Genomic DNA, 26,638 nt, shown 5'->3' on the forward strand with positions numbered 1-26,638 from the left:
TCCTCTGATGGTTGACTGGAAAACCAGGTGACCTAAAGCAGGGGCGCTCAAAAGGTGGTCCCCTAGCAGGAGTAGCAGCTCCTCCTGGAAACCCTCTAGCAACACATGTTCTCAGGCCTCACTCCAGACCTGCTGAGTCAGAATCTCAGTGTGGAGGTCCACACAGCAATATGTGTTTTTATCTTTATTTTTAATTAATTATTATTTTTTTAGAGATGGGGTCTCACTATGTTGCCCAGGCTGACCTCAAACTCCTAGGCTCAAGTGATCCTCCTGCCTCGGCCTTCCAAAGTGCTGGGGTTGGAGGTGTGAGCCATCATGCCTGGCCCTAATCTGTGTTTTTAGAAGCCCTCCAGGATATTCTGATGCAAGCTGAGAACCACTGAACTAATGGATGGGTTCATTCAACAAATGCTTACTGGGTACTTCCAGATGTAGCTTGAATTGTGGGAGGCCCAAGGGTTAAATACAGTGGAGAGGAAGTGCAGTGGATTGAACTGTGGCCCCCAAAAGACATGTCTCAGAAACCGGTGAATAGGACCTTACTTGGAAAAAGGGTTTTTGAGACGTGATTAAGGAGACTGAGATGAGATCATCCTGGATTACCCACTGACAAGTGTCCTTAAAAGAGTCAGAAAAGGGGAAGACACACAGAAGGCCACATGAAGATGAAGACAGGGATTGGAGCAATGCAGCCACAAGCTGAGACACACAGAAGGCCAGATAGATAGGCAGATAGGTAGGCAGGTAGATAGACAGACAGACGGACAGACATACAGATAGGTAGATAGATAAGCAGGCAGATAGGCAGGCAGATAGATAATAGCTAGATAGATTAGATAGACAGATAGATAGATATTAAAAGATAAATAGGCAGGCAGATAGACGGACAGGCAGCTAGATAGGGGTAGACGATAGATAGATAGATAGATAGATAGATAGATAGATAGATAGATAGATATTAATAGATAAATAGGCAGGCAGATAGATAATAGCTAGATAGATTAGATAGACAGATAGATAGATATTAAAAGATAAATAGGCAGGCAGATGGACAGGCAGCTAGATAGGGATAGATAGATAGATGATAGATAGATAGATAGATGATAGATAGATAGATAGATAGATAGATAGATAGAAAGAATGATAGAGAAGCAGGCAGATAGAAGATAGATGATAGATAGATGATAGACAGATAGGCAGATAGATAGGCAGGCAGATAGAAAGGCAGATAGATAGATAGATATTAATAGACAAATAGATAGGCAGGCATGTAGATACACAGGCAGATAGGCAGACAGATAGATGATATATAGATAGATGAATAGATAGATATTAATAGATAGGCAGGCATGTAGATAGGCAGGCAGATAGGCAGACAGATGATAGATAGAGATAGATGATAGATGATAGATAAGCAGGCAGACAGGCAGGCAGATAGATGATAGAAGATAGGCAGATAGATATAAAGATACATAAAGAGATGGAGAGATGGGGAAAAAAGGGAGAGAGAGAGAAAGAAAGAGAGAGATGAATAGAGAGATGGATCGCCTCTCAGGAACTGTTGGACTGAAGGCCTCAGGGCCTCGCTGGCTTCATCAGAGTGAGTACATGAGAAGGGCCAGAGAAGGAGCAAAATAGAAGTCAGAGTTTGCTGCAACCTAATCTCAGGACTGGCCTCCCATCACTTTCGCCATCTCCTACTGGTGTGGGAGGAAGTCAATAGGCCCAGCCCGCATTGGAGGGGCGGGGACTGCACAAGGACGTGACTACCAGCATGGCTGGGAGCCGGTTTAGAGGCTGCCTACCACGCTGGGAGAAAATCCAAAGTTTTATTTGGGATATGATAAGTTTTCGATGCGTCTGAATAATCTATTAAGATTGCAGCATGGGTGAGGGTAGATAGGTTGTTGAATGTTGAATGAATGAATGAATGAAGCAAAGAATGGAAACATGAGTAGGTGGACTGACAGATCGATGGATGGATAGTCCACTGCTAAACGCTGGTTCTGACAAAATCACTTAAAAGATCCCTGCCCTCAGGTCCCCAAGGATACGTCCTTTCTGAAGTAGAGGCGTTCATACCATTTGCCCTGTGACAGACCCTCCTGCTTCCCTCCCCGATCCCCTTCCTGCATGGATTGAGCTCTTGGGAAGATGAGCTCAGAGGTGGTTTTCTGCCCGGACAAATGGAAATATGGGTTTCCATCCTGCGAAAGAAACATATCAGTGTGCTGGGCTCTGCAGAGGGAACCACTGGCGGCCTTAGAGAGCCTCTGATAGATCCTGGAATTCCACCCGCCAAGCCGTCAACTCCAGGCCAATGAGCTTGAATTATGACAGAGGGATTAGGAGCCGGTGGAAACTTGGAGGTCACCCATGAAGACATCTGAACATTTGTTTTGTAGCTATAGCCTCCTTTTTCAGCTGCGTGGTACACTTAATCCAACATGAAGTATTGCATATTAAATGTTCTCCCTGATTATAGATCTTCTCATTCTCAAATGATCCTTGGCACCCAGTGGGTACTTTCTTTGATTGCTCTTGGTGTGTGCGATTGCACGTGGCTCAAGCCAAGCCTTTTGCATTTTGCACTTCGTTTTCTCTCAGGAATCTGTGCTGGGATGCTGGCTGGAAGGAGAGCTGGGGAGCCTGAAGTATGCCCCGTGCCTGTCAGTTAAACAGTGAGGCAGCCCCTCTGAGACAGGTTCCCGAGCGCTGGAGAGCAGGACCGACAAGATAATTGGTATAGGAAGGGCAAGACAGACACTTTTCCAGATTAGCTGTGCTACTGGGGGTGAAGATGCTGCGCTTCAAAAGAAGCCTCCCAAACTTAAGGCTATTAAGTTATTATGGCTGATTACATTCAGAGGGGCCTCGGCTGGCAGGCCTCTAATTGGCAGCACTCCTGTGATTTTTATGGGAACCGGGCTGGGATGGGGAAGGCTGAGATCACTGAGAAATGCAGCCCCGCCCGGCAGAGGCCAGATGAACTGGGGACGTGAATTATTATTCTGACATCGTGGCAGGCCCATCTGCAATCCCTTACAGCCTTTTGTTCCCAGCGGCCCTCGGCACAGCTGACCCTGGGCTCTTCGCAGGCTGCCCCCATCCACCAGTCGGGGGAGGCCAAGACAAAGGTCAGGGGGCTGCTGAGGGCTGGGAGTCTCCATCGGCCTTGCTGGCCACACACACCCCTGCTTCCCTCCAATTCTTCCTCCATCCAGAAATGTATATTGAAGATTCAGCAGTAGTGAGGGAGCCAGCAGCTGGAGAGATGGAGAAGGGCTCCTCGTCAGACAAAGCTGTCTGCATACTGGGCTGAGAAAACAGAGACTAGCAATGGAGCCCCAGAACTTCCTGGAGGAAGAGGCTGTGGAGCTTGACTTGCATAGCAACCCTACTGTTTTCATTTCGGTTGTATGTTTATGTTGAGTGCCTTGGTGGTGTCTCATTTTACAGGTTTGGCTGCTACAACAGAGTCCTAAACTAATTATGGCTGAAACAGCACAGAAATCCATTTCTCTCTCTCCCATAAAGGTCCAAGTTCACAGTCCAGAGCCGGTGGGGCAGCTCTACAGTCATAAGAGACCCGGGTCCCTTCTACCTCATTTCTCAGTTTCTCATGCACACAGCTTCCAATTCAAGATACAAAATGGCTGCTCCAGTTCCGACCATTACATCTGCATTCCAGCAAGTGGGAAAGAATAAAGGGACAAGGAATGGGCTTGCCTCTTCCCTTTCAACAGCATGATTTGGAAATGGCTCAGACCACTTCCATTCATATCACATTGGCCCAAATCTACATGTGAGCACATCTAGCTGCATGGCTGGCTGGGAAGTGTGTTCTTTATTTCTGGTGATCATGTGTCCAGATACATTCTATAAAATAGAAGAAGGGAAAAAGAGCAGTCGATTCCACAGACAAATTTGACGGAAGCAGGGTAAAAACAACAGTGTCCAGCGTGAGTCTCTCTTGGGTATGCCCTTGGGCTGTAGGGGTGACACCCTTCCTTTCTGTTGGCATTCAAGGCAGTATGCAAAATCCTCCTTGTCCAGGCAGACTTCTGGGACAAATTACTCAGGTCGTTGGCCAACTGGTCAACCTCATCTCTCCCTGTAACCACCCCCACCAGGTCCTCACCCTCCACAACCCTCTCTCTACCAGGTGCTTGGCTATTTTGGAGCCCAGGCATTTCTGTCGAGTCTGTACCAGCAGCAGACTCTCTGTTTCCTGAGCCAGAGATCCCATTGACTCTTTAGTGTGTACCAAATCCACACCGCCAGCCCCACACCTATATCCCCAAGCGGTAAGCACCCGGGACTGAGTGCTTTGATCATCTGTAGGAGAAAGCACACCCTACCATCTCAGTGTTCAGAGCTCTGCGAGGGCAGGGACCTCATCTTGTTTACCGTTTTATTCCCAGAGCTCAGCACAGGCCTGGCAGGCACAGTCACTCAGTAAGTATTTGCTAAATGAACAAAGACCGTCTTGGATAATGATAGTAACAATCATCATCATTACACCTGATGTTTACTAAGGACTCCCATGAGCTAAGTCAGCATTATACAACAGTCATCTAAAATGGGAATTGGCAAACTTGTTCTTCAAAGGCCAAATAGTAAATATTTCTGGTTTTGTGGGCCAGAAGGTCTCTGTTGCAACTATCTGTCAGTGTAACATAAAAGCCAACACAGGCAATGTGTAAATGAACGGGCATGGCTGGGTGCCAGTAAAACTTTATTTACTAAAGTAGGTACAGGCCAGATTTGGCCAGTGGGCCATAGTTTGCTAACCCCTTATCTGAAACAAAAAAGAATGTCTGAAGTTGAGGGTGAAGAAAATCTAGAGGTAGCTCCAGTTAAGATGTGTGTACCTGGCAGGTTGGGCAGGGCACTGGGAGACTCACTTTGGGGGTTCGGGGTTCCTGGCCTGACTCAGTCCCCCTGTCTCTGAGGGCCATTTCCTCTTTCCTCTATGGAAGGGCAGTGGTACATAAAATGCTGCCCTCTGACCAAGGTAGATTGCGCCAGGGGCAGATGCCCAACCCGAGGTGGCATGTGGAGGTGGTACACAGCCCATCTTTTTTTTTTTTTTTTTTTTTTAAGACGGAGTCTTGCTCTGTTGCCCGGGCTGGAGTGCAATGGTATCATCTAGGCTCCCTGCAACCTCCGCCTCCCAGGTTCAAGCGATTCTCCTTCCTAAGGCTCCGGAGCAGCTGGGATTGCAGGCGCGCCCACCATGCCTGGCTAATTTTGTGTAGTTTTAGTAGAGACGGAGTTTTGCCATGTTGTCCAGGCTGGTCTCGAACTCCTGGCCTAAAGTGATCCACCCACCTCGGCCCCCCAAAGTGCTGGGATTACAGGTGTGAGGCACCGCGTCTGGCCTGGGACACAGCCTTCTGATCAATTTCGAACCAAGGGCACAGACGTGGGAGCGGGGAGGTAGAGGAGGTTGCAAAGAGGACCAGCGTGGCTGGCAAACTCCCTGAGAGCCCCTGGGATTCCCGTTCTGCAGGCTGTGACATACCTGGCTGGGAGGCAGGGGGCACAGCCGCCCCCACTGCCCCGCTTTCTCCTGCTGGAGGCTCCCAGTCTTGCTTTCCACGGGCTCATTTTTCCAGGGGAGCTCAGGACTTTACCCAGCTAAATGAAGAATGTGGAATACTTGAAATTTCCACTCACACACTCCCGGAAAAAACACATTAACCTTTAAGAAGGGAATAATGGCTTCGTTTTCAAGTGACCTTATGGATTAACCCTCGACAAGCACTTTCTGGGGAAGAACGATGGCCTGTGGCGTGGATCCAGTGGGTGCGAAAGCTGAAAAAATAAAAGCCGGCAGTGTCCTTTTGTTCTCTCTGAATAAAAGCAGAGAATTGCTGACTGACAACAACAATAACAACAGCACCCCTCGCTCCTGCAAGACACCGAGTGTGTCTGAAAAGCAGATTGCCTGCTTCAGGACAAAGTCAAGGCTGTCCTTCCCAGAACCTGCTGCCGACCAGCCTGGGGCCGAGCCAGCAGCCTGGGCTTGGGCAGCACAGCTCTTTGCGCTGTTCCCATCGGGCACCCCACTGCCAGGAGAAGGTTCCCTCCTCCTCCCAACAACCTCCCCCCGGAAGAGTTTTCCCACCAGCCTGATCTGCCGAACCCATCCTCGAAATATGAACCCCATAGTTTATATATTGGAGAAAACAGCCGAATCTACACTCCTTTGGGGAATTTGCAAAGCATGTTGGCATAGTAAAGGCTCTGAGAAGTCCTGTCAGAGGGAAACCTGTTTAACTTCGTTGAACACCATCATTTCCCGAATTATTCCACAGGAAGCACCGCCCCCCTGCCCCAGTCCCTTTTTAACATTTCTCAAATAACACCTGTGAATGTCTGGCAGCACTGCTAATCCACGGAATATGCTTTAGAACATGCCAACCATGGAACATAACCTCTCCAAGATGATTTGAGCTACAGAAAGAACCAGAGCTCACTCTTCATCTCCTATCCATTCATTCATTCATTCATTCATTCATTTATCACACACATGTTGACTCCTTCATCCATCCATCCATCCCTTCTTCATCCGTCCATCATTCATTCATCAACACAGGTTCTCAAAGCCAAGCAACGCACAGGAGCACTGGCAAACCTGAATGCCTCTCTGTTTTTGCCAAGCTTCCCAGGTGGCAGGGAAGATAAGAAATGCCCCCGGGTTACAGAACATAAAAGGCGCCTACATGGCGTTCCTGGATGTCAAAGGCCCAACTTCCAAAGACGTTTTTCGAAAATTATCACGGAGATGACAATTTTGAAAGACTACTAAAAAGTGTCAACATGTAGGCAGTCAAGAGCAAGCTTCTCCAGTGTGAAGAAGAAGGCTGGAAGGAGGGAGAAGGCTGAAGGGTGGAGGGGGTGGGAACTTAGCTGTCTCTTCATTCCCACACTGTGGTCCGGAGTTGGTTTTGTGCCTGGCACTGCACTAAGACCTGCACCTACCCCTGTGCCTCCTTCATTCAGCAAACATCTAGAAGGTGCTTCCCACGAGCCAGGTGCTGGGGACACCATGGTAAACATGACCTCGCTTGCATCCAGGTGACCCGGGAGACTGAATCTCCCCCAGTAACCCTCAAGGAGGGCTCACAGCTGCCAGAGTGAGGCTGAGAGGCTTGCTCCAAGCCACAAAACTAGAAGACAGAGCTGAGACTGCAATGCAGGTCCCCCTGGCTCCCAAGCCTGTTCTCTGTCCGCTTAACCAGGGGGCAAAGAGACGATTGGTTTGAAGCACCACCAATCCCACTAGGAAATCAATGACATACCCAAGAAAGAATGACGTTTGCAGTGGGCAAGCTAAATGCTCGTGGTGGATGCAAAGGTGGAAAAGCAGGTACAGTGAGGGGGACAGAGAAGACTGCAGGGACAGGGGCTCATCTCCCGACGTGCCATCTTCCCTCATCTCACCCCGGGGCCCACTCATTTCATCATGGTCCACCCCTCCAAGCACACTGACTACTAACAAGTGCCATCCAGCCAGCAGCCCCCTCTGTCCTCCTGGCTCTTCAAAGGGAAGCTTTGAGCAGCTCTAGGCAAGACCCTTGTTCTTCACTGGTTTCTCTGCCTCCTTTTTCACATAGCCGCCGTGTCTTTGTCACTCTGGAAGCGCACAGGGTGGAAGGTGGCACTGCGGGCAGTTTCTGCTGCTGTTAGCTGCTGGCCGGTGCCATGAAACCAGCAGACAGGGCTCGAATCAGGACAGTGGCTCCACCACGGCCCCAGAGATGCCAGCTCAGCCCAGGTAGCCGCAGTTTGCATCCTCACGCCTACTGCTCCTCCAGCAGCCCTGGAAGCATAGTGGAAAACATGCCCTGTGGTGTCACAGCGTGGCATTAGTTTTGCAAATGGAGTTTGTATTCATTTCCTCTTGCTGATGTAACAAATTTCCACAAACTGAATGGGCTAAAGCAGTACAAATTCCTTTTCTGATAGTTCCGGAAGTCAGAAATCCTGAACTAAGATGTCCACAAGGCCACTTTCCTTGGGGAGACTGTAGGGGAGAGTCCATCTCCTTGCCGTTCCCAGCTTCCAGAGGTCCCTGCATTCCTCAGCTGCTGGCCCCTTCCTCCACCTTCGGAGTCGGCAGTGTCAACCCTGACAGAATCTACTTAGATTCTGATTCTGACCTCCTGCCTCCCTCACATTGTCATGGCATTGAGCCCCCCAGATCATCCAAATGACCCCTGTCTCAACATTCATATGACATCTGAGAGCCTCTTTTGCCCTGTAAGATGACACATTCACAGGCTCCGGATGTCACCTGTGGACGTCACTGGGGTTCCATTACCCAGCCAACTACAGAGTCTCCACTTTAGGCCTCTGGGCCCGTCTGGCATCTCTGTCTGACTGCTGTGGACACTAGCGGGGTCTGGGGGTCTGGAGGGCTGCAGGCTGACAGTGGGGTGCCTTGGAAAGTGAGAGAGGAAGTTGCACCTTGCCCTCCAGCCCCCGCACAGTACATGGAGAGCCCCTCCTGGCCACGAAGCACTGAATCAGGCCACCTGGTTGTGCTCGCCTTGGTCTCAGTTTCTCATGTACAAATGAGGCTCATAATAGGACCTACCTCGAGTGGCTGCTGGGAGGATGGAATGATGCAAGCCCAGGGTGTGGTAGAAGCACAATTCAAGTCAGGTGAATGAACAAGTTGTACTATGCTAAGTGATTGTTGCAGGCTGGAGCACAACACTTCCTTTGCAAGCCTCTCTGTCCTCGTCTGTAAAATGGGTGTATTCCCTGCAGCCCCCCACTTCAGAGGGCTGCTGGAGTTCCACAACCACAGACATTGCAGAGTGTGGAAGAATGGCGCCTTGATGAGCACGAAATGTGAATGCTGGCTATGATAGCACAGCTGGAGAAGCCCAGCCCTTTCTTCATTTCCTGAACCACCACCAAAGCCCATTCTTAGCCCATAATGACAACAGCCACAGCACAGCCGATGGTCATTTTTGAGCCTTTGATAATTTGCCCTGTGCTGGGCACTTGGCTAAGCACTTTACAAAACATCTCAGTTCTCGGGGCAGCCTGGGAGGGCTGGTAGTGTCTTCCCCTTTTCCCACGCGAGGGTATCAGGGGTGAAGAGACACAGCAGTGAAGTGACCCACCTGGGATTTGAGTGCAAGTTGCTTTGAGTTCCAAGCCTTTGGTTTTGATGCATATTGAATGCTCCAGCTTAGCGCGGTGACCAGCAGCTGCCTGGCACGGGTACAACTCATTCATTCATATATTCATTCACTTATTCATTCCACGCATAGTTAGTGAAAGCTACTATTGAAAGCTAGGGTCTGGGTTTGCACAGTAGTCAATAACTTTTGGAGGGAATGGGGGAAGGGAGTGCGATGATTAAAACCCACAAAGTGCCTACTAAGCTCTCAGCATCAAGATGCCAGGTGCTGTGAGCACCCTGCGTTGGGCGCCAGGGTCGCTGCCCCATTTACAGATGAAGATGTGTTCCTTCCAATAACAGTAACCACAGCAGCTGAGCACACGGAGGCACTGGCAAGGGATGTGCCTTGCCCCGTGGCCCACGCTGAGAGCCAGGATTTCTGCCCAGCTCTCTTTTCTTTCCACCTCCACGAAGACATCCCACGGACGCCTCGGGCAGCTCTGCGGGCCATTTCTGCCCCTCTGCAGCCTCGAGCTGCATAAACACTGCGGGCTCCCAAGACCAATCGATTCTGTCCACAGCCCTTTGCCTAGCAACCCAGGCGGAACAGATTCTCTCTTGCAGGCTGTGTTGATTCTCTGCCTGCCCAGAAACCTGCTCTCTCATTCCTCTTCTCTCTCTCTCTCTCTCTCTTTCTCTCTCTTGTCCCAATAGTCTCAACTGGCATCTTTTTGTAAAAAAGGAATCACCCTTTTCTCCACCAGGCTTGGACCCTTCTTGCTGTATTTCTCTTCCAGTGTTACTGTGAGACAAAGCCAGGCCTCACGCATCTCTCCAGGGAGATACCGTCAGATTGAGGGGTTTGTCCCCAGGGCTTTGGGTGGTTTTTCATCCATTCACTCGTCCCATAGACACTTTTTGCACACTGGCTCTGTATTCAGCATCTGCTAGGCACTGGGGCTATGGTACAAACCAGGAGGACAGGATCCCCAGCTCCACAGTTTACAGCTCTGGGCAGGGAGGGCGATTTGACGCCAGTCCCCAGAGCCCCAAATGTTTTCTCTTGGCCTCAGGATGAGCACATGTACACAAAGCGCTCAGAGCTGAGCCCTACAGTTAGCTCCACAGATGTTCTGCCATGCAGCAAGGGCCTCCGGAGTGTCTTGGACCTCATTCCCCTACCCTACCAGTAGTCCTAGGGCATATAGGAATTGTGCCCTGAAGTTCAGAGAGGTTAAGTAATTTGCCTGAGGCCACACAGCTAGTACATGGTAATGTTGAGACTCCATGCCAGGTTGCCCAATTCCAGAAGCTCCTGGTCTTATTATACCACTTGGTGTATGGCCCACAGCTGACCCAGAGAGGAAAGACTTGGGTCCTGCCACAGTCCAGGGACCACACAAGTCAGGAGACCCAGAACAGAGGGGCTGTTTGGCAACAGAGAGACTCCAAAAGGTTCAAAGTAAAAGGTGGGTGATGGCCCTCCAGGCGGCAAGAGGGAGCTGAGTGGGGTTGCGATGTGAGCACTAGACAACAATCACAGGGGTGCCCATCACGAGGCTGGACATTGCTGCTGAGAGTGCTCCCGCCAAGTCTGTGCTGCCAGGGCAAAGCCACCAGCTAACAGGACCCTCACCCACCCGCCTCTACCATAGCTTCTGTTTCCACATCTATTTCTCAAACAGAATTCAAGGTAAAAACAATCCAATGGGGGTCACTGTCTTTTGAAGAAAGTTACCACTCAGCATGAAGATCCATCAAAAACGTTTTTTAAAATATGAAAAACATCTTTTAAAGACACATACTCTTTGACCCAGCTCTTCTGCTTCCAAGAATTGGTTCTAAAGAAATCACTGTGGACGTTCCCAAGGACCCATAAACAGGGATACTCATTGCGGCATTGTTTACAATAATGAAAAATTGGAAACAACCTAAATGTCCCAAGGAAAATAGGTTAAACAAATGAGAATACATTCATACAATGTGATACTGTGCAGGCAGTAAAAATGGTGGCATAGGAGGCTCATATTTATTGACAAGGAACAGTGATTATAATAAATTGTCAGGGGAAAGCAGAAAGTCACGAAACAGTACGTTTAGAAGAATCTCATTTTCATATAAAATAGATAGCGTATGGAAGATAGATAATTGACAGATAAATGGTAGGAAAAGATAGATAATAATTATTTATTTATTTTATTTATTTTTTTGAGACGGAGTCTCACTCTGTCACTTAGGCTGAAGTGCAGTGGTATGATCTCGGCTCACTGCAAGCTCCACCTCCCGGGTTCAAGTGATTCTTCTGCCTCAGCCTCCTGAGTAGCTGGGATTACAGGCACATGCCACCACGCCTGGCTAATTTTTGTATTTTTAGTAGAGATGGAGTTTCACCATGTTGCCCAGGCTGGTCTTGAACTCCTGGCCTCAAGTGATCTGCCTGCCTCGGCCTCCCAAAGTGCTGGGATTACAGGCGTGAGCCACTGCGCCCGGCCTGGATAATAGATTATTGATATATGATAGAGAGATAGAAAGATAGGTGACAGATGGATGACAGTAGGTAGATGGTAGATAGATAGATAAATGATAGGTAGATAAAGGGTAGATAGACAGTACATAGAATGACAGGTAGAGGATTGATATATAAATGATAGATAACAGATGATTGATACATGATAGATAAATAGATGGTAGATAGATCAATGATACATGGTAGACAGTAGATAGCTGATAGATGATTGATAGATAAATGATAGATAATAGATAACTGATAGACGACAGATAGAAAGATAGATGGTAGACAGTAGATAGATGGTAGATAGAGAAATGATAGAGAGATGGTAGATAGGAGATAGATGATTGATAGATGATAGATAATAGATGATGGATAGGTGATAGATAGATAGAGGGAAATTCAAAAAATATTTATTGTGCCTCTCCTCTGCACCAGGCACTGTCCTGTCCTATGTCTCGAGGATATAGCTCTCATGGAGCTTACATTCTCATAGAGCGATTTTCTAGAGAGATTGCATTTATCTGGGCCAGGCTAGCACAGTCTTTGGAGTAAACGTTCTGAGAGACACTGACTGAACTATTTTCTCGAGAAATGCTGTGAGGTCTGGGATGGGCTCCCGACCATGTGGGCCGAGAAGACCCCAGCATGGCAGGCATGCATGGCTGTCACAGATGGGTGCTGGTGCAGGGAGCCTCGTCGGACGATCCCATCTCCTTTTACATATGTTTAAGACTTTCTGAAATAAACATGGGAACAAACTGGGCAGGGGGGAGACGACCTCCGGAGTGAGACTCTCTGGTTTCCAACCCGGCCCCCAGCTTTGTGAGCTGAGTGAGTGCTTAGCTCTTCCTGGTGCCCGTGTCCCTCCTTCAGGGCTGTGGTGGAGACACAGCCACAGCCCTCAGCGAATGGGGGCTGGAATGTTGTGCCCATTTGTGTAGCAAAAGCCAAGAACATGAGCATGGCTGCTGTGCAAGGAGTTCGGGTGATTTTGATTTGTGACCTGTACCTTCAATGTTGTTGTCAATGGCCACGGATAATTTGGATAATACAATGTAACTGGGAGTGAAATGATGCTTGTCCCAGATCCTCCGTTCCCCCCACCATCCCACCACACACACTCGGAGTAGCTGCCCGGGGAGGTCCAGGACGGGGTGAGGAGCGGGAGGGCTTCAGCAAGAGGTACTTCTCCATGCCTACAGCTCGAGGGGAGATGTGGACCGGGGCATGGCCAGAGCCCAGCCCGGTGGCAGCACTTGGTCCCTCAAACCTTCCAACCTCACTCAGCAAGCACCTAGTGGCCTGGGGTCTGGGCATGGAAAGACTGGAGACCCAGCTGCCTCCCAGGCTGGTGGCTTACAAGTGAACTGATAGGTGCGGTGTCCCAAGAATGGCTGTGACAGGTGCACTGGGAGCCACGGAGGCGTGTGCTGCGGACTCCAGGCCCGGGGAGGTGGGGTTGTTGAAGGTGTGGGCTTTTCAGTCCAAAGACCCACATCTGAATTCCAAATGCCAACTTTCTGTTTACTCTCTGTGACCTTGGCCATAGAGGCTCTTCCCATAGCTCCAGCCCACAGCCCACCGTGCAGCACAGTATCCGAAGTATGCTCTATGTGTGGATGTGGGGGGTAGTCCTCCCTGGAGGTGCTCCAGGGTGACCGCCGTCTCTGGACAGATAACTATGCACACCATGCCGCCTCCTACTACCTCCTCTTGGAGCACTGCCATGCATACATAGAATCAACGCTCTGACAAGTCCTGCAGCACAGCCACCTGTCTAACTTTGCTTAAGGCTGCATTTAATACTTGGCCTGAGGCATCACTGTCTATAGTTGAGTCCCCAGAAGCAAGCCCTGAGATGAGAATGGTGGGAGAGTGCTTTGGGAGGCAGCCCTTATGGAAGGGACCAGAAGGGGAGTGGGAAATGGGCCTGGGAGAGGAAGGGGGATGAGCAAGAAGGCTGTAACAAACCAAGTTTTCCATGGAGGGTAGCATTGGCTCACCACTGTGGTGGGCTCTGGAAACAGTCCCATCAGGGCAAGGGAGCTGAGGTATTTATACCCTCACACCTGCATTCCCTAGTTATTGGTTAAAGCTGCCCCAAGGCGGGGGATGTGAATTTCCAGACACTTCCTGCTCATCATGATGGCAGAAGAGATCAATTCTGGAAGCATGAGAGCAGCCTTAGCAAAGAGACCCAGGTGCTGGAGCCTGGGAGTGAAAGCTCCTGGGAACAGACAAGGAAGTGCTAAAGGGACTTGAGACGTGAGTAGAGCACGGGCAGTATCAAGGCTCTGACAAGTACTGCAGGACAGGCAGCTTTCGAACTTTGATTAATCCAGCTCATCTGGCCATAAGCCCTCTTCTGTTCAGCCTCTATCAACCACTTCTGGAAGGAATATTCCACAGTACAGGCACGCAGGTTTTTATGGACAACACAATCTGCTCTCCTTTATTTTTAACTTTTCGGTTTATACTAATATTATCTGCTCCACTGCGAGTGCCTTACAGGCAGAAATGATGACCTCTTCCTTCCTTCTTGTGTCCTCCAGGCCTGACTCCCCCGCAGAGGAGAAGCAAAACAATCTCTTAGAAGCAAATGAATCAATTCACCATTTCTTGAAGCTGCAGAGTTCTATAGCTGGCTTGGGGCAGGTGGGAAAAGAAGAACTCTTCTCCCATTGGAAAATGTAAGGCATATATAAATTTAATGAAGTACAAACTTTCTGTACAGATGGAGCATAAACAAATGACGTCACTAGATCCACCAACCATTCATTCAAGCTGTGGACAGAGCCCAGCGGCCGCAGCACCAGACAACTGAGTGCTTGGGGAGGCTCGGCCCTGACAGCCCCTGCACAACCCAAATCAGTTGGCAGGTCACAGAGGTGAGGCCACCAAGGGCTTCTGACCCTTGTGGCCCTCCCAGGGCTACCCTCCTTGAGTCCATCCTTCTGCTCAACCAGCTTGGGGGCCTTAGTGAGTGGCAGGGTTGTCGCCAGAGAGAAAACCCTGGAGTCTTCTCTGCTCTAATGACTTAAAATAAAGTCCAAACTCCTCATCAGGCTCCCTGGATTCCACGGGATTTGGCCCCTGCCTGCATTTCCCACCTCTCCACCCTCCTCTCTATCCCTGGGTCAGCTCACTCCAGCATCCGTTCTGTTCCTTGAAACCACCGAACTCATTCCTGCCTCAGGCCCTTGGCACTGGCCACTCCTCCGCCTGGAAGGCTGCGTCTCAGCTTCCCTGGCTAGCTCCTTCTTGTCATCTGGGCTCCAGCATCCCTGCCTGGGGTGGCCTTCTCAACCAGCACTCCCACCCCCTCACAACCTAGCCTCTCAAGCTCATTTATTTTCTTCTTAACACTTTCATTCTCTGACATTCTTTTTGTTCATTTGTTTACTTAAATATACCCTGGAATGTGGTCTCCAAGAGAGCAGGGACCACATCTGTCTTTGCTCACGACTGTATCCCTTGATACCAAGAACAAAGTAAGTGCTCAACAAACACTTGGAAGGAAGGAAGGAAGGAAGGAAGGAAGGAAGGAAGGAAGGAAGGAAAGAAGGGAGGGAGGAAAGAAGGAAGGAAGGAAAGAAGGGAGGGAGGGAGGAGAGAGGGAAGAAAGGAGGAGGGAAGGAAGGGAGGAGGGATAGGAGGGAGGGAGGGAGGAAGGGAGGGAGGGAATAAGGGAGGGAGGGAGGAGAGAGGATAGAAGGGAGGAGGGAAGGAAGGGAGGAGGGAAGGGAGGGAGGGAGAAGGGAGGAAGGACAGATGGGCAGATGGATCATACCTCCTGTGACCTTGCCTCCATTGAATGATGTGAGCTTCTTGGGTGAGCCAGGGATAAGGAGTTGAAATTGTAAAAATGATCTATATTGGTGTGTGTATGTGTGTGTGTTCCCCAAAAGTACAGAACCATAGCAAAGATGAAGTTCTTACAATATGCCAGGTACCATTCTGAGCATTTTCGATATGCTTTAATAACTCAAATAATCAACAACCCTCTTAAGTAGGTGTTACTGTACACCCACTGTACAGATGAGGAAGCTGAAGCTCAGAGAGGTTGGGTATCTTGCCTGAGGTCACACAGCCCAGGGCAGCCTACTGCATTGCCGGCAGGGCAGACTTCCCTCGGCACCTGCACCTTAACCTGCTCGCGCTGCCTGGCACCAGGATGGCCCAGCCATGGCTCCTCCACACGGGTGCCTCTGCCACTGCCACGCTTTGAGACTCTGAGCTGGCAAGTGCAAGGCCTACGTTCATAGCTCAGTGGCTAGGAGTGAGCTATTTTATACACCTCTGGGGACCTGTGAAAGGCGAGCAGCCCCCCAGAGCTCGCCGATGCACCTGGCCACAACTCTGGCATCATTTCTGCAGGGTTTTATGACCCGGCATGTGGACTGCATCTGTGGCACTGTGGAGGTGTGAGGCCTGCATGGTTTGTAAAAGAGAAGGACAAGGAAAGGCCAGCTCAAATGGGCACATGTTGAACCATGACATGGGGCAACCGTGGGAAGGAATGAATTCCCAGGAGGGTGGGGGGCATCACCCCACTTTCTTCAGCAGCTCGACCCCTCTGAGGGCTGCGTGGTCGTCCACCTGTGCTGGGCTCCTGTTTCCCAGCACAGGGGGCCAAGCCCCCAGACACAGCACTCCAAGGGTTAAGCCCCTTCCCAGCTGCTCCCACCGCCCCCATCCTGCTCCACTGGGGTAATGAGGGAAATGTCAGCAGAAGCGATTGCTGGGAGCCCTACAGAGAAACTGCCCTATTGAATTTTTAAAATTAAATCTATTTATAATTTATACCCTGCCTGCTTCAAAAAAGGATTTGAGGTGGTTTACGATAAACGACACATAAACTGGAAAGGCTGTTAAATAGAAAGAGAAGAATCAAGAACACCACGCAGAAGGAGGGGGAGAAAAGCTCCCAAATCCCTGGGCTTAGGGAAATGGTAACAGATTAGATATGATAGTTTGGCTCCCTGCGTCCTGGCAGCTGAGGCAAAAAGGGAAATCATCACAGTGGGCCACGTAACTCTGCCTGGGTGACTCGCAGAAACTCAACACACTTTCACAGTGACAAGCAGGCAGCCTCGCTGGCTGCGAGGAGAGGTACAGGGTGTCTGGCTCTGTGGTCGGCTGACTGCCCCTTCCCAAACATTTCTACACTGCCCCTCGGTCATTTCCAGCAAATGGATGCCACTCCCTGGCCCTGCTGGCCCCAGCTTTTCCTCCTCACTCTTGGTATCATCTTCCAGATCCTGGGTCAGTCCTTAAAGGGGATACTGCCCAGCACCCAGTCCCCCTTCTTCTGAAAAGCAGCCCAATTTTACCATTCTCACCTGCTCACAGCACACACACTTTGGATCTTTATTACTCCATTTTCATGCTGCTGATAAAGACATACCTGAGACTGGGTAACTGATAAAGAAAAAGAGGTTTAACGGACTCAGTTCCATGTGGCTGGGGAGGCCTCACAATCATGGTGGAAGGTGAAAGACACGTCTTACATGGCAGCAGGCAAGAGAGAATGAGAACCAAGCGAAAGGGGAAACCCCTTATCAAACCGTCAAATCTTGCGAGGCTTATTCACTACTACAAGAACAGTATGCAGGAAACTGCCCCTATGATTCAAATATCTCCTACTGGGTCCCTCCCACAACATGTAGGAATTATGGGAGCTACAATTCAGGATGAGATTTGGGTGGGGACACAGCCAAACCATATCAGATCACACTCCCTGACCCCCGGCTCTGGGAATGGGCATATGACCCAAGACAGTCCAATCAAATTAAACCTCAGGACTTCCACGGAAACTGTTAACAAAGTGATCTCTGCCCAGGGGCTTGCTGACCTGAGGAACGTAGGCAACAAGCTGCTTTCAGCCATATTTCCACCACTTGGGAAGAGACTGCCTGAGAATGAGGCTATCATAGAAGAAAGCAGAACAGAGAGAAGGCAAAGGGAGCCAAGTCCTGATGATGTCACTTGAGCGCCTGGATTCAACCATTCCTGAAACCATCATTCCTGGTCTTTTCTGGTTAAGGAGCCAATAGTGTCCCTCTTCCTAGCATACACCTACTTGAGTTGGGTTCTATTTCTTTGTCAACAAAAGCAACCTGGCTAACCTACACCTTCCATTTCCACTGCTTTGAGACCTCTCCATCCCATATTCTACCATCAATTTGGTTTCAGCTAAATGTCCCAGTGGGCCACCTATCTGTCCCCCAGCCCCAGGCCTCTTGGCTCTTTGGCCTTTTGCCCAATGACCCTTCTTTCCCTGTTCCTCCACTTCTCATCCCCTCACTCCCTTTGCCACTCATTGGATCCTGAATTGCTTCATCTTGCAGCCTCCAAATCCCCCCTCTCTGTCTTGTCTCTCTCTCTTTCTCTCTTTCCATAGCCTCCTTCTTCCTTTGCTTCCAGGAAACATGCTTTTTCACCTCAAGACCCTAACTCTTCCACTTTCTCCCGATTCATCAGCTCCACTTTGGCCTTCCTTCTTTCTAAACTGAGCCCCATGGAAATGATGTGACACATGACAATTCAGCTCATGCACCATACCCTGCCTGGTGCTAAGCACATGCCACAAATCGTCTCATATGGTTCTCATCACAAGCCTAAGAGTAAGAGTTCTTCTTGTCCTTGGTTGACAGGGGAGGAGCCTGAGGATTGGGGAGGTGAAGGCAGCCAAGGCCACATCACTAGGCAAGTGGCAGGGCTGAGATTTGATGCAGGGGGTCTTGCTCCCCAGCCAGCACCTTGCTCTCTTGTCCCACCCCATCTCTCCCATAAGCCTTCATCTCTGAAATGTCCTGTAATCATCTCTTCTGCACATGGGTGTCAGGGCATACCTGGGAAGCTGAACAATCGCACGGACTGGCCCGTTTCTAACTTGCAAGGTGACGCCTGAGCACCCCACCTCTCCAGCCTCTCCACAGCCAGCCCCTTGAGCAATACTGAGCATTTTGCTATTCCTCCCCTCTCTTTACTCCCATAGTTGCCTCTTTCTGGAAGACTCTTTTCTTCCTTCTTACCTGACTAATTCCTACTCCTTTAAATGTATGAGATCAAATTAAGGCCGGGCATGGTGGTTCATGCCTGTAATCCTAGCACTGTGGCAGGCCGAGGTGTGGGGATCACCTGAGGTCAGGAATTCAAGACCATCCTGGCCAACATGGTGAAACCCCATCTGTACTAAAAATACAAAAATTAGCCGGGTCTGGTGGCGGGAGCCTATAATCTCAGCTACTCGGGAGGCTGAGGCAGGAGGATTGCTTGAACCTGGGAGGCAGAGGTTGCAGTGGGCCGAGATGGCACCACTGCACTCCAGCCTGGGTGACAGAGTGAGACTCCATCTCAAAAACAAAACGAAATAAATCAAAACAAAAAAAAAACACATTCAAATGACAAGGCAGTGGCACTCTGCACCCATGAGATTGGCAAGGAGCTGTCAATGTTGATAATACCTGGTGTGAACAAAGAAGAGTGGGAAAGACATCTCACTGCTTCTTTCTGGGGTCATACATCCCACTAGCCTTCATGGAGCAGTGTAACAAAATCCAGGACAACTTGAAACGTGTACTTACTGCAGCCCAGCAGTTGTGGGTCCACAGAGGTATCCCAGAGAAGCATTCGAGTGGGTGCCCGAAGAATCAGAAGCTCCAGCTTAGGGGTTCCTCCCCCAGACAAGTTTGGGGAGCCCCACCATCAGCCTCCCAGCAACTGTGCCCCCTCCTGCTGCCACAGGAGGCTCCTCCCTCTCTGCTCCTAGCAAGACGGTTTACCTGCCCATTCACAGCCATGGTTCTCCACACACCCCACCAGGGCCCTGGGGTTGCCTCCGCTTCGCATTGGCTTTCCTGGCCTCTGGTTCCAGAGGGGCACTTGAAAAATATTAACGCCCCAAGTTGGAAAACTCTGGAGCCAGACGAGGGGCCTCTGCATCAAAGCCAGACCACCCTCCTCAACAGTGATCAATAACCTGGAGCTGGAAGTGAGTTGGGTTCGGGAAATAAGCGTGACATTGGATCCAAGCTGCCAATTAGCCCGCAGCCCCGGCCCCTGCCGGCAGGCCTGTTTCCTCAAGGTGATGGTTGCCTTGTGGAGGCTGTGAGCTTTTTATGTGCCAACCTGCGCCCTCTTGGCCCCTTCACCGGGCCATTTAGCCATCTAAATCAAGACATCTCAGTCCACAGTGACTGTTAGGTATTCACGCGCGGGGCCACCTTTCCTCCCCTTGTAATCTAAATCTAATTTATTGGCCCAGGGACATAGGGAGCAGCCTACACACGTAGCTGGTGTGCAGTGAAGAATGTAATATACAACCTTCCGGTGTAATAAGGCTCTTTAGAGAAGGTATTATGTAGGGTCTGGCTTGGAGCGCCAACGAAGCCGTGATTAATTCCTGCCTGGAAAATATCCCCGTTGCAGCCCTCAGAAGGCTCCGTGGGGAGGGGAAGGGGGCTTGGCGCCTCTGAATTCTCACGCTGGTTTTAGATCTGGGTGGTTTATAAGATTAGATGTGCTTAAGCTCCCTGAGGGCAGGAGCCCTGTTTTATGGGCACCACTCACCCATCCAGCCATGATGAAAGGTGTTCAATAAACTCTCGCTGAATTAATCTGGATGGAATTAAAGTGAAAAGTTCTTCTTTATGCACTATGACTTTGAGGGCTGGCTTCCTCGGCCGATGAGGAATGGTGCCCACTTGCTTCTAAAGCCCTGCTAAGCAAGCTGGCACCTCACTGAATTGCTGTTGCCAGTTGGCCAGAGGCAAACTCTTGATTTGTTGGGGCCTCAGTTTCCACTTACGTGCTGTGGGACAGTGGTGTCCCCAGGGTGAGAATAAGGGCCACTCAGAGGACATTCATGCGACATTCATGGTACTCACTGCCAGGTGCCCATCTTCCCTGCCAAACACTCAGGGGCACACACCTGACTCAGTCATTCACTCATTCATTCATTCACTCAACAAATATCACATCTCCTTGACTCCAAGATACACAGTTTTTTTTACATCACATGTCTGAAACCAGGACGTCTTGTAACATTGACATCCATGGCATACGCCAAAATCATAAACTGAGGTCCGTAGCCCAAATTCTACCTATCACCTGTGTTTATAAATAAAGTTTTATTGAAATGCAACCATGCCTATTGGTTTATGGACAGTCTCTGGCTGACTGCATGGCAGCAGTGGGGTTAAGGGTTCCAGCAGAGATAGCACGGCCGCAAAGTCAGGAGTACTGACACCCTGGTCCTTGATATCATCTGGTGGTTAAGTCCCTGCAGTGGGATCTGTCAGGGTGGTGGTTACAACCAGTACGGTGGCTTCAGGCACAGGCCGGGCTGGATTTCAATCCTACTTCCATGTCCCACCAGCTACGTATCCTGTGCCAAGCTACTGTCTGAGTCTCAGGCTCCAAATCTGTAAATGGGGATGTGGAGAAGAGGAAATAAAAGCATAGACAGGAAGCACTGAGTATGGCACCTGGCACGTGGGAAGCACTCAGCATGACAGTCATCTCCTCTATTATTAGTATTGTTATTGTTATTATTATTATTAATGCATGCCAGGCACTGGGCTGTAAGGGGTGGGGAGAGAAAGCATGAACAAAACCACCTCTCTGCTTACAAGGTGAACTTGACAGCCCGGAGCACAAGACAGGGAAGCAGGAAAGTGAAATATGGAGAGGTAGATCCTGTGTAGAGGGTCCCAGGCGCGGCCACTGACCCAGCTGACAGGTAAGTCAGGGAGGGCTTCTTGGAGGAGGTGAGGTCTACACTCAAATTGAGGGATTCCTAGGGAGGAGCCAGTGTTTGAGCTGAGGGTAGGGGTCTTGAGAACCTGCCAGTCCTGGGTTTCAATCCCCATTCCAGTGCTTCCTGGCTGTGCATTCTGAACTAAGTCCCTTATCCACTCTGTACTTCTGTTTCCTCAATTATAAAACACGGGTGATGACTACAACGATGACGGCTTCTACTACTACTACTAGGAATAAGAATAACAATTCCTCCCTCCTGAGGGGGCTCAGCAGCAGTTACTGCACAAACAGCTATCTGTCATTTTGTATTTGCCTGGCTCTGGGGACAAGGCAGGAAACAGACATATGCCTCGTCTTCAGGAAGGGAAAAAAAGAGCAAATAAATGAGTAAAGAAATGCACAATCATACATTTGGGTAAATGCTCTGAAGAACAGACGGAGTGCGGTAATAGAGCATGGGGGAGGCAGGATGGGGTGGGATTGAAGACAACAGACGAGGGCGTGAAAACACTCGGAAGGGTGCTAGGCACAAGTGGCAGGTTTAGCTCAGCCGGCAAGCCCGGCAGTGCCCTTATCTACCACCCCCCGCCTCTGAGACCTGGAGGGTGAGTCCAGCTCAGTCCCTTACACTCGTTCATCATATCGATCCCACCGACCGACCGGAGGTGCCAAACCAGCAGCCCAAGAGTGATGTCCCCCGCACAGACAAATTTCATTTGTCTTGCTTGCAAATTGTTTTCATTTCAGAAGTCTGACTTTACCGCTAAAATTTAAAATCAGGAGAGAGCTCATAAAACCCCCCAGTTTCCAGCTTTTGCCTAAAAAATGGGAAGATCTGGCCATTCTGGACCTCTTTCTCTCCTGCCATGAGCAATCCAGTTTGCCACACTCCCCTCCCTTCCCTTATCTCATACACCTGTCTGGCTCCCCTCATTTATATTAACTACTTGCCTGGCCCCTTTAGGCCCCTGAGTTTGCAGCCCCTACACCAGATGCTGGAAACTGCACTGGAGCTGACCTGTGCTGGGTACAACCCATGGCCACTCACATCCACATCCCCGCTTCTCTACTTTCTCTGGGCCCCAGGAGGCCACTCTGTACGGACCATTAGCAGGCCCCTGTGCCTTCTGGCCAGAAGAGGCACCTGCGGGAGACCTGGGGGGATTTCCTTTCCTGGCTGTCTTCTGGCTGGGTGGCACTGGCTCCGGGTTGCCTTTGCTAAAGGCCATAGCCCCTCCAAGCGCTCCTGCCGCGGAGCCACCCTCCCAGGGCTCTGGCCATGGCTCCACCCCTGCCTTATGTCCCTGGAGTGGGAACTGCTCCCGCCGTGATCAGTGCTCCTGGACTGCACCATCCCTTCATTGCTTTTTCTAAGCCCTGCCCACATCTGCACACCTTTAATCAAATCTCCTCAAATAACGTCACTCCTCCCTGGCCTCTGATCCCGGCCCACCAGCCCTGGGACGGGGTACACATAAGGTTGGTCGCGTGGGCAGTGCTCAGCACATGGGGTGGAAAGAAGGGATGGACTGCTGCAACCGTGCTGTCTGGGTTTCTCCTAAGACTGTGTCCTCAGTCAAGGAGCTAGTCACCTATAAACCTGAGCCCTCACCAACAATCCCCCCGCCACCTCATCAGACTCAGGGCGGGGTCCCTAGAAATGTCTCCTATCCAAGAAATTGCATCCTTCCTTTCCCCAAATTCGCTGGACCACTTTAAATGCACGTCTCATCTGCTCTGAGAGTGCATAAACAAAGCCCATTTTCAATCATGTCGGGGACATGGTGCCAGCCCTCATTACCAGGTCTCCAGGAGGGAATTACAGCTGGCATTAGTGTTTCAGCACGGTCACAGAAAGCCCGTGGCAGGCGCAGTCAACGTCGTGGCCTGCCTTGTGCGGCCTTTGCTAGCTAACGAGCTGAGCTATCACAGAGGCAATGAGGCCCGGCCACCTGGCCCGGATGAACAATTTCCTACACCTTTGAGGACAGAAATCGATAAAAGAGCACCCCCTCCCCTGCAGCCCCCTGGGTGTCAGGTGTCCGCAGAGCCTTGTTCCCCAGCCACTGCTGTGTCCCCCCAGAGGCCGAGCAGCCTTTAACCAAGTCATGGTGGTGATAAACCTCGGCGTGTCCAGTGCCTACTGCATAGGGTTCGGTGCTGGGTTGTCTCCATTTTACAGAAGGACTGAGGCTGGAGTCCACACAGCTCACTCCGAATCACAGAGCTAGCCAGAGGAAGAGTAATGGTTGAACTCCCCAGCCTGCAACTGTGACCCACGCTGGCCATGATTCCCTTGACCCCTGAGGGAACCAGCCCAAAACTGCCTGGCAGGGCCTGTAGGAGTCCTGTCCCACTGATGCTAACGAAGAGGCTAGACTGTAAGGCGGTGAGGCGTGAAGCTCAATACCCATCCACGGGTCACACAAGCCATCTGCAGATATCTGCTTTCATGAGGCTCCTTGGATGGCCTTGGGGAGTTGATGGAGGTAGAGACGAGGGCAGCCTGGCGTGGGGGGAGATGAAATTCCGACAGTAAATAACCCAAGTGGAGCAGCTGCTCCATTTCTGCAGGAGCAGGATGTGAAATGAAGCATGAGCTTGGGGACGGCTCCTCCAAGGCGCCTCGTGAAGGACATTAACCACGGTGGAGCCCGTGCACTCGTCCCTGCACTGCACACTATTAAGCATATACTAAATACTGGCCCGTGCTAGGTGCTGGGACTAGAGACAAGCAGACAGAGGCCCTGCCCTCAGAAAGCTCTAAGTCGAGCAAGGGAGCACGGACAATAAAGCTAAGGTCCTGTCCATGCCAGGGCGATCTGTGCATGATAAAGGTTGTGATGGCAGAACCTGGTGTTCCAAGCTCCAGAAGGAGACTTAGTCCAAGATGCACATCCCAAACAGCAAACACGCCTTAGAGAAAGCAAAGGGAATGCCACTCTTTCACTTGCGTCTTTTGATAGACAACAGTAAAAGCAGCATCCAAGGGAGCCCCAATTCACAACACAGAAAAACATTTCTTATACCCTATTTTCTCCTCTCCCCCAACTCTGCCATCCTGCATTTCCCTGAGACTCTTATTTGCTTAACCTCCATCCCCAAAACTCACTCTTGCCCCAGCACTCCACAGCTCTTTCTTTTTCCTCTTTACTTTCTCTCCTAGCTCTTTTTTTTTTCTTCTTGAGATGGAGTCTCACTGTGTCACCCAGGCTGGAGTGCAGTGGCATGATCTCGGCTCCCTGCAACCTCTGCCTCCCAAGTTCCAGTGATTCTCCTGCCCCAGCCTCCTGAGTAGTTGGGACTATAGGCGCACACCACCACCTCCAGCTAATTTTTGTATTTTTTAGTAGAGACGGGATTTCACCATATTGGCCAGGCTGGTCTCGAATTCCTGACCTTGTGATCCACCCGCATCAGCCTCCCAAAGTGCTGGGATTACAGGCGTGAGCCACCACACCCAGCCTTCTCCTAGTTCTTTTAAATGTAGGTTTGCAGGCTCTCCCCAAGGAAAGGAAGGGGCACTTCTCTCCTCCTTGCCCCTTTCTCAGCTCATGCTGTGAACCTTGGCTTGTAGGAGGTAGCCATGCAGCTCAGTTTACCTGGCCAGTCCTGGCATGCACCTGGTGCCCTGACAAAATGTTTAATAGCTCCTCCTGTCACTCCCCAAAATGCCCCAGTTTGATCAATAAATTATATAGTCCCTCTATCAGTATATCACCTCTCCTGGTGAGGCGCATCACCTCCTCCAAGCCCTCTCCATATGTCTCCTGATATCATCCTCTTTCAAGACAGCCTACTCTTCCTCCCTCATGGGGCTTCTTACTTTGAAATTTATTGTTTGGTTTGAGGGCAGGAAATCTGTTTCCTTTTCCACCTACACTGGGACCTACACAGTGCTTGGGACATTGTAACCACTAAATACATATTAGTGGGTGGATGGATGGATGGATGGATGGATGGAGAGATAGATGGAGGAAGGGGATGAGGGAGGGAGGGAAAGATAAGTGGCAGGATAGTGGGTGGTGAGATGGATGTGTGGTGGGAGAAATGGTAGAAGGGATAGATAAATGAATGAATTTTAGGGAAACCAGTTAGGAAGCAAGTGCAGTCATCCAAGGAAGACAAGGTGGTGACCTGGGAGGAGTTGAAGATGGAGATAAGTGGGCGATTTTGACGCGTCTTCTGGAGATGGACTCGAAGGGACTTGGCCATGCTCGGTGAAGAACAGACATGAACTCAGGCTTCCTGCTTGGATCCTGACCACAGCCTTCACTCCCCAAGCACCTTACCTGAGAGGCAAAATCCCTGCTGTTGCTGTTTCTTGAGGTAGCAGCTTACTGTCATGAAAATAGTTTCAGAGGCGAACTGGAATGAGTGACCCACAGCAGTTCCAGGAAGCAGGGTCTGTGGGCTGGAAGAGGCAGGCCTCCGGAGCGGCCTCCACCGGCCTTGCAGGCGCCTCTCAATCACTCCTCCTTAAAGGCACAAGAACCCTTGCTGGTTAATAAAGAGTCCTTGAAACCCTCCAAAGGTGGAACACCACTCCCATGACACACCATCAAAAGTTAAATGGAAAATCTGGGATCCCATCTATCAGCACAGAGTTCAAGCACCTTCTGTTCGGAGTGAAGTGAGCGGGCCACTCTGAGCTTCAGTTTGCTTCTGTGTAATACGGAGATCATAGCAGTACCTGTCTCCCAAACTGGTTGGAAGATAATGTGAGAACACGGTCACATAAGGCTCCGAGCAGTGCCTCCCTGACCCATGCGGCGACTGCTGTTTGTGCTGGGGCTTTATACACATATTTAAGGACATATTCATTTTATCCCCATAACCAGTCTCCAGGCCGGTCTTTCTCTTTCCGGTTTGCTGATGAGGAAACTTATACTTGGAGCACCCCAGCCTCTCTCCAGTTTTGCGCAGCCAGCGGAAGTGGTCACTGTAGGCCCCACATGGATGGGCCAGGTTGCTGTGCCCGGCCCGGACAGAATCCGATGTGTTTTACTTTCTGAGTTGATCCAGGACAGGGCCCAGCACACTTTTCCTGCAGAAGACCAAACAGTAAACGTTTTTGGCTTTGTAGGCTGTACGGTCTCCGTGGTAACTATCAAACCCGCCCTTGTCCCGCAGAAGCAGCCATGAGCAAGACATCCACAAATGAGCGTGGCTGCATTCCAATAAAACTTTGTTTACAAAAACAAGCCCAG

At 50.3% G+C, this 26,638-nt stretch overlaps 1 long non-coding RNA gene across 1 annotated transcript in view; it reads right to left on the minus strand.

Moving 5' to 3' along the window:
- The window catches only part of LOC129474815 (uncharacterized), a 103,991-nt gene that overhangs the window by 20,164 nt on the left and 57,189 nt on the right, over positions 1–26,638 (minus strand). The window lies entirely within an intron of this gene.

The sequence above is a fragment of the Symphalangus syndactylus genome, chromosome 24 (assembly GCF_028878055.3).
Source record: "Symphalangus syndactylus isolate Jambi chromosome 24, NHGRI_mSymSyn1-v2.1_pri, whole genome shotgun sequence".
NCBI lineage: Eukaryota > Metazoa > Chordata > Mammalia > Primates > Hylobatidae > Symphalangus > Symphalangus syndactylus.